Source organism: Phyllobates terribilis, unplaced genomic scaffold, assembly GCF_046119375.1.
Source record: "Phyllobates terribilis strain yellow unplaced genomic scaffold, ASM4611937v1 Scaffold_4__5_contigs__length_816908805, whole genome shotgun sequence".
Taxonomy (NCBI): domain Eukaryota; kingdom Metazoa; phylum Chordata; class Amphibia; order Anura; family Dendrobatidae; genus Phyllobates; species Phyllobates terribilis.
In genome coordinates, this window is record NW_027362764.1 from 63865604 (window position 1) to 63877643 (window position 12040).

At 47.2% G+C, this 12040-nt stretch overlaps 1 protein-coding gene across 1 annotated transcript in view; it reads left to right on the top strand.

The window, feature by feature from the left end:
* The window catches only part of FAM171A1 (family with sequence similarity 171 member A1), a 95734-nt gene that overhangs the window by 18571 nt on the left and 65123 nt on the right, over positions 1-12040 (top strand). The gene's annotated exons all lie outside the window — the stretch shown is intronic.

Sequence of the window (12040 nt, forward strand, 5' to 3'; positions counted from 1 at the left end):
TTGATGTTGCTACACTTTTGGAAGCTGGATTAAAGCCATGTTTAAAGAGTTTTAGATGTCATTTTTTATTTTTTTTTCCATCGATCAATATGAAAATAAAAAAACTTTATTAAATATCGAATTAGAGAAATATTCATTCTTCTTCTTGACTGACTGTTCATTCTCAATTCAAAGGGACAATGTGTCTTAAGTGAATACAGACTTTTTCATTACTGAGATGACAGTTGGTGCTAACAAAGTTCTATGGAGAAGTGTAACTGTGGCCTCAGGAGAACTTGCAGCAGAATGTCTGTCTGCCTCTAGCTCCTCCCTCCTCAGGAGAACTTGCAGCAGCATGTCTGTGTCTGCCTCTAGCTCCTCCCTCCTCAGGAGAACTTGCAGCAGAATGTCTGCCTGCCTCTAGCTCCTCCCTCCTCAGGAGAACTTGCAGAAGAATGTCTGCCTGCCTCTAGCTCCTCCCTCCTCAGGAGAACTTGCAGAAGAATGTCTGCATCTGCCTCTAGCTCCTCCCTCCTCAGGAGAACTTGCAGAAGAATGTCTGCATCTGCCTCTAGCTCCTCCCTCCTCAGGAGAACTTGCAGAAGAATGTCTGCATCTGCCTCTAGCTCCTCCCTCCTCAGGAGAACTTGCAGAAGAATGTCTGCCTGCCTCTAGCTCCTCCCTCCTCAGGAGAACTTGCAGCAGAATGTCTGTCTGCCTCTAGCTCCTCCCTCCTCAGGAGATCTTGCAGCAGAATGTCTGCATCTGCCTCTAGCTCCTCCTCCATAGAAATTTTTAAAAGCACCAACTGTCTTATTAATGAGAGAATTTGTCTTCACTGAATACAGATTTTATCAATGAACTGAGAGTGAAAAATCACTTCAGGAGGGGAAAAATCAGATTTCTCTGATAAGATATATTATGAAGTTGCTTGTTGTCATATGTAATATTGATTTATGAAATGAAAATGAAATTGATGCTATTATATAGGTATCCAGCATTTTTCACCAGTTTTCATTTCTCAGAGCGGCTTGATCTTTTATTTTCAGTTGCCTCTGAGCTAGTGGGTGGAGACTCGATGCTATGATGTTCCCATATACTACAGAAAAATATTACGTTTTTTGAGTCCTCAGTGGTTGACACGGTACAAAGATATAGCTTTTTCCTGTACCCATATACTATACACACAGATATCATAGAATGTTAGAGTTGGAAGGGACATCCAGTGTCATTGTGTCCACCCCCCCCCCCCCCCTGCTAAATGCAGGATTCACTAAACCATCTCAGACATATATCTGTCCAGCCTCGGTTTGAAGACTTCCATTGAAGGAGAACTCGCCACCTCTCGTGGCCGCTTGTTCCCCTCACATTCAAATATGAGGGATTTCCTCTTTTCTCTATGTAGCACATATTCAGAAGCAGCAACAACATGGAGAATATATAGCAGTACTGAGCAGTGTGGCTGTGAATCCAACTCTAGGGTGAGATAAAACACTTGAAATGATCTGTACCTTCCCTCTCGATATACTTCATTAGGCATCTGTAATCTCAGGGGCGGACACAGACTGTAGTGGGCCCCTGTGCAAGAATTTTTTTGGCCCCCCCCCCCCCCCCTGCCCTTCATAGGGGGCATGAAGGCCCCCCCCCCCCCCCGTGCATCTCTCATCCCCCCGTGCATCTCTCATCCCCCCGTGCATCTCTCATCCCCCCATGCATCTCTCATCCCCCCGTGCATCTCTGATTCCCCACACTCCTAGTTAATTAATTGTATTTAGAAAAAAAATAAAACTTGTTATACTTACCCCCAGGGCCGGCTCCAGGTTAAGGTGGGCCCTGGGCGACAGAGTTTCAGTGGCCCCTTTAACACATTCCATGATTCATGATGCACAGATACCGCAGAGAAACATTATTATAGTGCAAGGCCAAGTATTTCACTTACTACATTACATGAGTGATATCTATTGTAAATTCTACAATAACTCAGAAACCGGCGAGTCCTCACAGTGCAGACCGGACAGTATAGTCCTCCATACAGTATTATGGGCACCATATAACGCTCCATACAGGATACTGGTCCCCATATAACGCTCCATACAGGATACTGGTCCCCATATAACGCTCCATACAGGATACTGGTCCCCATATAACGCTCCATACAGGATACTGGTCCCCATATAACGCTCCATACAGGATACTGGTCCCCATATAACGCTCCATGCAGGATACTGGTCCCCATATAACGCTCCATGCAGGATACTGGTCCCCATATAACGCTCCATACAGGATACTGGTCCCCATATAACGCTCCATACAGGATACTGGTCCCCATATAACGCTCCATACAGGATACTGGTCCCCATATAACGCTCCATACAGGATACTGGTCCCCATATAACGCTCCATACAGGATACTGGTCCCCATATAACGCTCCATACAGGATACTGGTCCCCATATAACGCTCCATACAGGATACTGGTCCCCATATAACGCTCCATACAGGATACTGGTCCCCATATAACGCTCCATACAGGATACTGGTCCCCATATAACGCTCCATACAGGATACTGGTCCCCATATAACGCTCCATACAGGATACTGGTCCCCATATAACGCTCCATGCAGGATACTGGTCCCCATATAACGCTCCATGCAGGATACTGGTCCCCATATAACGCTCCATGCAGGATACTGGTCCCCATATAACGCTCCATGCAGGATACTGGTCCCCATATAACGCTCCATGCAGGATACTGGTCCCCATATAACGCTCCATGCAGGATACTGGTCCCCATATAACGCTCCATGCAGGATACTGGTCCCCATATAACGCTCCATGCAGGATACTGGTCCCCATATAACGCTCCATGCAGGATACTGGTCCCCATATAACGCTCCATGCAGGATACTGGTCCCCATATAACGCTCCATGCAGGATACTGGTCCCCATATAACGCTCCATGCAGGATACTGGTCCCCATATAACGCTCCATGCAGGATACTGGTCCCCATATAACGCTCCATGCAGGATACTGGTCCCCATGTACCGCTCCATGCAGGATACTGGTCCCCATGTACCGCTCCATGCAGGATACTGGTCCCCATGTACCGCTCCATGCAGGATACTGGTCCCCATGTACCGCTCCATGCAGGATACTGGTCCCCATGTACCGCTCCATGCAGGATACTGGTCCCCATGTAACGCTCCATGCAGGATACTGGTCCCCATGTACCGCTCCATGCAGGATACTGGTCCCCATGTACCGCTCCATGCAGGATACTGGTCCCCATGTACCGCTCCATGCAGGATACTGGTCCCCATGTACCGCTCCATGCAGGATACTGGTCCCCATGTACCGCTCCATGCAGGATACTGGTCCCCATGTACCGCTCCATGCAGGATACTGGTCCCCATGTACCGCTCCATGCAGGATACTGGTCCCCATGTACCGCTCCATGCAGGATACTGGTCCCCATGTACCGCTCCATGCAGGATACTGGTCCCCATGTACCGCTCCATGCAGGATACTGGTCCCCATGTACCGCTCCATGCAGGATACTGGTCCCCATGTACCGCTCCATGCAGGATACTGGTCCCCATGTACCGCTCCATGCAGGATACTGGTCCCCATGTACCGCTCCATGCAGGATACTGGTCCCCATGTACCGCTCCATGCAGGATACTGGTCCCCATGTACCGCTCCATGCAGGATACTGGTCCCCATGTACCGCTCCATGCAGGATACTGGTCCCCATGTACCGCTCCATGCAGGATACTGGTCCCCATGTACCGCTCCATGCAGGATACTGGTCCCCATGTACCGCTCCATGCAGGCTGTCTCATGCTGCACATAACACATCTGCATCTCTGGCTGCTATGGGCATAAAAGGGGACAAACTTATGGTGTGGCCCCCATGCTTCCCTGACCTCAACCCCATTGAGAACCTCTGGAGCATCATCAAAAGGAGTGTCTATGATGGCGGGAGGCAGTTCACATCTAAGCAACAGCTCTGGGAGGGTATTCTGTCCTCATGCAAAACAATTGAAGCAGAAACCATCCAAAACCTGACAAATTCAATGGATGAGAGAGTTCAGAAGCTCCTTTCGAACAAGGGGTTCTATGTGCAAATGTTACATCACCTAGAATAAAGTTTTGAGTTGAAAACTGTTTGATTTCAGTTTGTAATAACCTGCTAATGCTTATAATTTAAAAAATGACCATTTTTTTGTTCTTTATTAAAATGAAAAGGTTGAAAACTCCGCTGTGCATAATAATTTGGAACATGCATTTTGAGTGCAGTTTGAGTTTTTTATTTTTTAAAAAATATACTGTTGTCATAGGCAATTTGTACAAAAACCTTTCAATTGTACTCTAATAGTTATTTGACTGGAAAATTACAATGACTGCAATTCATATAGGTAATTTGGGAAAATCTGAGAAAATATTATTTACATAATAATTTGGAACACAGTGTACAGATGGACAATGACCCAAAACATAAAGCTGAAGCAACCCAGGAGTTTATTAAAGCAAAGAAGTGGAATATTCTTGAATGGCCAAGTCAGTCACCTGATCTGAACCCAATTGAGCATGCATTTCACTTGTTAAAGACTAAACTTCAGACGGAAAGGCCCACAAACAAACAGCAACTGAAAACCAGCGCAGTGAAGGCCTGGCAGAGCATCAAAAAGGAGGAAACACAGTGTGTGGTGATGTCCATGAGTTCAAGACTTCAGGCAGTCATTGCCAACAAAGGGTTTTCAACCAAGTACTAGAAATTAACATTTTATTTACAATTATTTAATCTGTCCAATTACTTTTGGTCCCTTTAAAAACAGGGTGGCACATGTTAAGGAGCTGAAACTCCTAAACCCTTCATCCAATTTTAGTGTTGATACCCTCAAATGAAAGCTGAAAGTCTGAACTTCAACTGCATCTGAACTGTTTTGTTTAAAATTCATTGTGGTAATGTCTAGAACCAAAATTAGAAAAATGTTGCCTCTGTCCAAATATATATGGACCTAACTGTATATCCTTGTTAGAATGGAGTAGCAGGGCACATATGTGACCGCCACTTCTTTTATTTCCTATAGGACTGCCAGGTGCTGCGCTCATCCTTTTCCCGGCAGTCCCACAGAGAATGAATGGAGAGACGTCAAACATGCGCGCTGCTGCTCCATTCTTACCGGGTTAAATGTGCCCAATTCTGCTGATCGGAGCAGATCCCAGTGGTCAAACACCAACTGATCTATAAGTGACCTTCACTGGACAACCCATTTCTTATTTTTTGCCGCAATGAGGAGCTATGTGTAGTATCCAAAATAGCTTGTGTTATATCCAAAAATTTCATAGCATCTGGCTCGGAGTAATGGAAACTGTAGTCCGGATAGTTGGAGAGAGCAGATCAGTGATTGCAGCTGACACGTACGTTATGTATCTGGATGGGATTGTTATTTTCCGAGCGTCTCTGGCAGCTGCTTTCAGTCATATACAGTAACTTTAATTGCTTTGAAAACCAAACTTTTCTCCCCCTGTTGATAAAAGTAGAGATTATGAGGTTTCATCTGACAGCCTACATTCTCACAGGGCCCAAGGCCAGATTGCCCTCATAATAATTTTTCGTGCCACCATTGGCAGCAGCACGTATCGCCGGCAGGGAGTATTCTTGTTGCTTGTTGTGAAGAGTGGAGAGGCCACAATCCAAGCTGCTTGAGGTCTAGTGTGAAGTTTCCACAATCAGTGATGGTTTGGGGAGCCATGTCATCTGCTGGTGTAGGTCCACTGTGTTTTATCAAGACCAAAGTCAGCGCAGCCGTCTACCAGGACATTTTACAGCACTTCATGCTTCCCTCTGCCGGCAAGCTTTTTGGAGATGGAAATGTCATTCTCCAGCAGGACTTGGCCCCTGTCCACACTGCCAAAAGTACCAATACCTGGTTTACACGCAACAGTATCACTGTGCTTGATTGGCAGCAAACTCGCCTGACCTTAACCTCATAGAGAATCTATTATAGAGAATCTATGGGGTATTGTCAAGAGGAAGATGAGAGACACCAGACCCAACAATGCAGACGAGCTGAAGGCTTCTATCAAAGCAACCTGGCCTTCCATAACATCTGTCAGTCATTTTCTCTGGATTATAGATCTAGTGACTGTCAGTGTTTGAGTGTTCTCTGTTTGATGGCTTTATAAAAGCTTGGAATCCTAGAGTAGCCCAATCTGGGAAGTGTCAGGCAGATCCTTTCCTGATTATGTATTTGTATACTTTGAGAACTTTAGTCCACAACTGTTGGATTGATGGGCATTCCTACCATGTATGGAGCATGGAGCCTATGGAAGATTCAACCTCTCCAACAAAGATTACAGACTGATGTGTAGATTGTTCGTAGGGTTATTGGACATTTTATACCAGCTTGTGATAATTTTATAGTTCTTTTCTTATACTTTACAAGCTAAAGATATTTTGTGTATAGAAAAAAAGCTTTTTTTAATTGGACAGTTTTTTTCTGATCCAATCTCCCTTTCCCACTCCCTCATAAACCACAATGGCGATCCATCCAAGTATGTGGAGAGAATTGAGTAAATTTGGGCGACTGGGTGGCCTGGTGTATTCTGCAAGGATATATCCTAGGAACTCTTCAACTATTATCTTTTAGTGTATTTGCAGAGAGATAATTGGAGTATTAATTTTGTTTGCAAAAGAAACTCCGTTATTATGTAAAGCACCATTCCTTAGTATATACGGTCTTATGTTCAGTGCTGTACATAAGGGAAATGTTCCCTTTTTCCATAGAATTCCCTCTTATGTATATCACTGTCCCTTTATTACATAGTATCCCTTCTTGTTTTGAATAGTGCAGTCCCTTATTACATAGCATCCCCTCTTATGTTTAGCGCTGCACTTGTATGTTCATCATGTGACCTGTTGCATGACCTCCCAAAAATATCATGTATCACGTGACATGTTACATCGGGTCCTGGGGGGCCCATACACCCTAAACTTCCCAAGGCCCTGCTACCCTTAATCTGCCCGTAGTCTGAGGCTTCTAACCAGAGCGTAGAACTTCATACCTTTTAAAGCAGTGTTCTGGAGCTTCGCTTCTCAAGGCCACCAACAGGTCTTGTTTTCAGGATTTCCTTAGTATTACACATTGCATCACCTGGACAGGCAAGAATACAATCACCTGTTCAATACTAAGGAAAGCCTGAAAACATGACCTGTTGGTGGCTCTTGACGACTGGAGTTGGGGAACCCTGCCTTTAAAGTATATGAAGGACTCTTAGATTAAAACTAGTGCAGAATAGAGGTGGTGCCATTTCCTATTTATGGACTGTAACGTCTGACCTATGTGGTGGACTACTGTAGCCATCCTAAGGACACTATGACTATTTTTTTTCTTCTAGGTTTCCAAATATTATTAATGTAAACTTTAAAAATATAATCTAAAGAAAAGGGGGGGGGGGGGGTTCCTTTTCTGGTTTTCCTGCTTTCAGACTTCACTAGAGTGCATGTTTTCGGTGGAAGGTAGAGCACCCTATTGACCTGCTTATCGATGTGTTCATAACCTATAGGATTCCACAGCTGGAAGGCACGGAGAGGCGGCGTATGATGAATCCCCAGTGACATCGTTCATTCTCTGCTCTTGTCTGGTCCTCCTAGTGAGTCACGAAATATAGAGCTGCCGACATAACATGCCTCCCGGCTTTGTCCTTTTTAGCAGATGTAGACAGGATCTTGACATCTGAAATCCTATTATGAAAAGAAATTTTGAAGACTAGTTATTTTTTTAAGGGTCATTATATGTTCTTTATTTTTCTAGTTTTATATTTAGACTAACTTTGGGAAATCTGCTTGCGCCTAAGTGGCTCGGCTGCCCTTTGGGCCGAGGCGGCGGGCCCTCCCTGTGGCTCGGCTGCCCTTTGGGCCGAGGCGGCGGGCCCTCCCTGTGGCCGGCTGCCCTTTGGGCCGAGGCGGCGGGCCCTCCCTATGGCCGGCTGCCCTTTGGGCCGAGGCGGCGGGCTCTCCCTGTGGCCGGCTGCCCTTTGGGCCGAGGCGGCGGGCCCTCCCTGTGGCCGGCTGCCCTTTGGGCCGAGGCGGCGGGCCCTCCCTGTGGCCGGCTGCCCTTTGGGCCGAGGCGGCGGGCCCTCCCTGTGGCCGGCTGCCCTTTGGGCCGAGGCGGCGGGCCCTCCCTGTGGCCGGCTGCCCTTTGGGCCGAGGCGGCGGGCCCTCCCTGTGGCCGGCTGCCCTTTGGGCCGAGGCGGCGGGCCCTCCCTGTGGCCGGCTGCCCTTTGGGCCGAGGCGGCGGGCCCTCCCTGTGGCCGGCTGCCCTTTGGGCCGAGGCGGCGGGCCCTCCCTGTGGCCGGCTGCCCTTTGGGCCGAGGCGGCGGGCCCTCCCTGTGGCCGGCTGCCCTTTGGGCCGAGGCGGCGGGCCCTCCCTGTGGCCGGCTGCCCTTTGGGCCGAGGCGGCGGGCCCTCCCTGTGGCCGGCTGCCCTTTGGGCCGAGGCGGCGGGCCCTCCCTGTGGCCGGCTGCCCTTTGGGCCGAGGCGGCGGGCCCTCCCTGTGGCCGGCTGCCCTTTGGGCCGAGGCGGCGGGCCCTCCCTGTGGCCGGCTGCCCTTTGGGCCGAGGCGGCGGGCCCTCCCTGTGGCCGGCTGCCCTTTGGGCCGAGGCGGCGGGCCCTCCCTGTGGCCGGCTGCCCTTTGGGCCGAGGCGGCGGGCCCTCCCTGTGGCCGGCTGCCCTTTGGGCCGAGGCGGCGGGCCCTCCCTGTGGCCGGCTGCCCTTTTGGGCCGAGGCGGCGGGCCCTCCCTGTGGCCGGCTGCCCTTTTGGGCCGAGGCGGCGGGCCCTCCCTGTGGCCGGCTGCCCTTTTGGGCCGAGGCGGCGGGCCCTCCCTGTGGCCGGCTGCCCTTTTGGGCCGAGGCGGCGGGCCCTCCCTGTGGCCGGCTGCCCTTTTGGGCCGAGGCGGCGGGCCCTCCCTGTGGCCGGCTGCCCTTTTGGGCCGAGGCGGCGGGCCCTCTCTGGCCTCTATTTTCTGTCCTGTGTTTGGCTTAGTCTGGGTCACATGCAGATTTAACTTTGAGGAGTGCCACTGCCTCCTCACTGCAATCACCAAGATATGCTTGTAACTAGCTAGTTATAAAGTGGCTGTCCAGGCCTAGAAAAACGTAGTTTTCTTATCTACAGGTTGTACGTAATATTTTGCTACTCTGTCCCATCCACGTAAGTGGAGCTGCAATACTGCATGCAACCTGTACACAGGTGTGGCACTGTTTTTCAGAAGAAGAGGTTTTGTTCATTGTTTATAGCTCTGTTGTTCAGATCTTTTTCTATGCAAATCTGAAGATAAAACAAATGAAAATGATCCTTGTAATGCCTTTGCATATTGCTTGCCAGATACAATTCCCCTTTGTTAGAGCAAATGTTGCTATGTTTTTCCTGTAAATCTCCTTGGCAAATGGCAATCTGAGACCAGAAAGCTTCAAATACAAGTTGTTGTGTAAGAAGTTATACTTTGTGATCAGTTTTACTGCGATTTTTCTGTAGAACATTTGCATAACCTTCAGGGGGCGTATCTGTTTGCCCTTGATTTTCCGGTAAAAGCCATGTACAGTTGTATACATACTGGCCTCCAAGAATGCAATTTGAGTGTGCAATAAAAGCTTGTATTGCAGTCCATGTGGCTTCTTGGACCCAAGCATTTTCCACGAGAAGCATTGCTCAAACTCCGAGGAAGAAAGGATCCCCTGGAGACCCTTCAGGCCTCTAGTAATTTTTTTTTTCTTCCTTTCCCATACATGTTCATGCTGTCTGTTGAGAAACTTACATGGGTAGCCATACATGTGAATGATTTTGGCAACAGTTGGAAAGGTTTTTCCATGTGTTTAAAGATCTGTGACTTTGATCTTATGGGCAAAATTTTCCTATCTCTGACAATATATAGAGAAACTCTTTGCCACGTCTCCTAACATAGCCCACAATATACCCCATTTTTCTTTCATTTTAGAAGAGAATAAGTTAGTTTTTTTTTTTCTGCCATCTTGATTAACCGTTCTGTTGCCAGCAGACTAACTTAATTTATAGGTTCGAGGCATAGGAGAGGCAGCAGACTGTGCCCCGTGCAGCAGCAAGCATGTCACAGGCATTATGCAAACCTAAGCTCACTGCATGGTGGGGCAGAAGCGGGCTCAATTCACACACTTATATGGGGAATATTCCCCAAAGTATACCTACAGTGGAAAGCTCCAACATATTTAGCAGTTTATTTGATGGGTAGCCGCCTTGTGGCATGTCAGTGATGTCGGCCTTTATTAGTCCTATAGGAATGCTAAACCTATAAAGATATATTTGAATTAAATAAGAAATGTAGTTGCCTTCAGTGTCTTGTTTACCGATCCTGCGGAAAACTCTGCAGGCTAAAGATGTACTTGGACGAGTCGATTTCTGCCCAGGAGTGCCAATCAACTAAGTTAATAGGGACTGATTCAAACTGTATGGGGGACAGAACAGTCAGTAGAATCCTAGAATGTTAGTTGGAAGGGATGTCCAGGGTCATCGTGTCCAACCCCCTGCTCAATGCAGGATTCACTATACCATCTCAGACAGATGTCTGTCCAGCCTCTGTGTGAAGACTTCCATTGAAGGAGAACTCACCACCTCTCGTGGCCACCTGTTCCACTCACTGATCACCCTCACTGAAAAAAGTTTTTTTTCTAATATCTATTCTGTATCTTCTCCCTTTCAGTTTCATTCCTTTTGCTTTTTGTGTTTCCATGTGCAAATGAGAATAAGGTTGATCCCTCTACAGTGTGACAGCCCTTCAGATATGTGTAGACAGCTATTAAGTCTCCTCTTTGCCTTCTTTTTTGAAAGCTAAACATTCCCAGATGCTTTAACTGTTCCTCGTAGGACATAGTTTGCAGTCCGCTCACCATCCTGGTCGCTCTTCTCTGAACTTGCTCCTGTTTATGTCTTTTTTTTTTAAAATGTGGTGCCCAGAACTGGACACAGTATTCCAGATGAGGTCTGACCAAGGAGGAGTAGAGGAGGATAATTACTTCACATGATCTAGACTCTATGCTTCTCTTAATACATCCCAGAACTGTTTCCCTTTTTTGCTGCTGCATCACACTGTTGACTCGTGCAGTCTGTGATCTATTAGTATGATCGTTCTGACCCCATATAGCGTGTATATTATCTCCAGCACATTCCCTGTTGAAATGAAGCAATGTGCTGCTGAAAATAATGACTTTTTATGTCTGTGTCGAAGATCCAACGACCAAGAGTTTTACGACTGTGACATGAATACATTTCCCGATCACCTGAAATGATTTTATTGTTATAGTTTATTGGGCAGTGTAAAGGGATTTTTAGAGAAATTGTCGCAGGAGGTACAGAAGTTGACCCATTCCGTCTTTGACCAGGGGCAGCCCTGTAAGGCAAGAGGGGATCGGCTTTGAAATCCTACTGCAGACGAGACGGTGGGGAAAAGCTTCTGCTGCAGTCAGTTCTCTTACAGCCAGACTCGAGACTTTGAGGCACAGAAGGGGGAACATGACTGATTTCCTAAAACATAGTAGTTAAGTTTTATATATTTCTCTGTTTTAATTGTAATATGAGAAGATGGGAAGAAGAGAAAAGAAAAGGAGATGAAGGGAGAAGTTTCTGCAATATACTTTTGTTTGGTGTTCCTTTAATGAAGGTGCTAATTGCACGCTGGCTTATATTACTGAAGTTTGCGTAGTATTTGGAGAATTTCCTTTTACGCTGGAATGATTGTAACCCCACAGTATGGAATGAACTGATTCATTTTTTTCTCTCCATAAACTCAGATTTCCCTTAACCAATGACTAGTGCTTTCCGAAGGAATAGTACATCAAAAGCCACAAGTCTGAAAAATATTCAGCCTGTCACTTAGAGGAAGTGTGATCGGATATAGATAACCACATTTTGTGCATTATGTTGGTTTTACCCTCCCGGAGGAATCTCCTTGGTAAAAATCTTGGCACGGCTCGCTATGTGTTCAAAGGGAGCTGGGATATTATTAGCCGAGTGTTTACCTCCT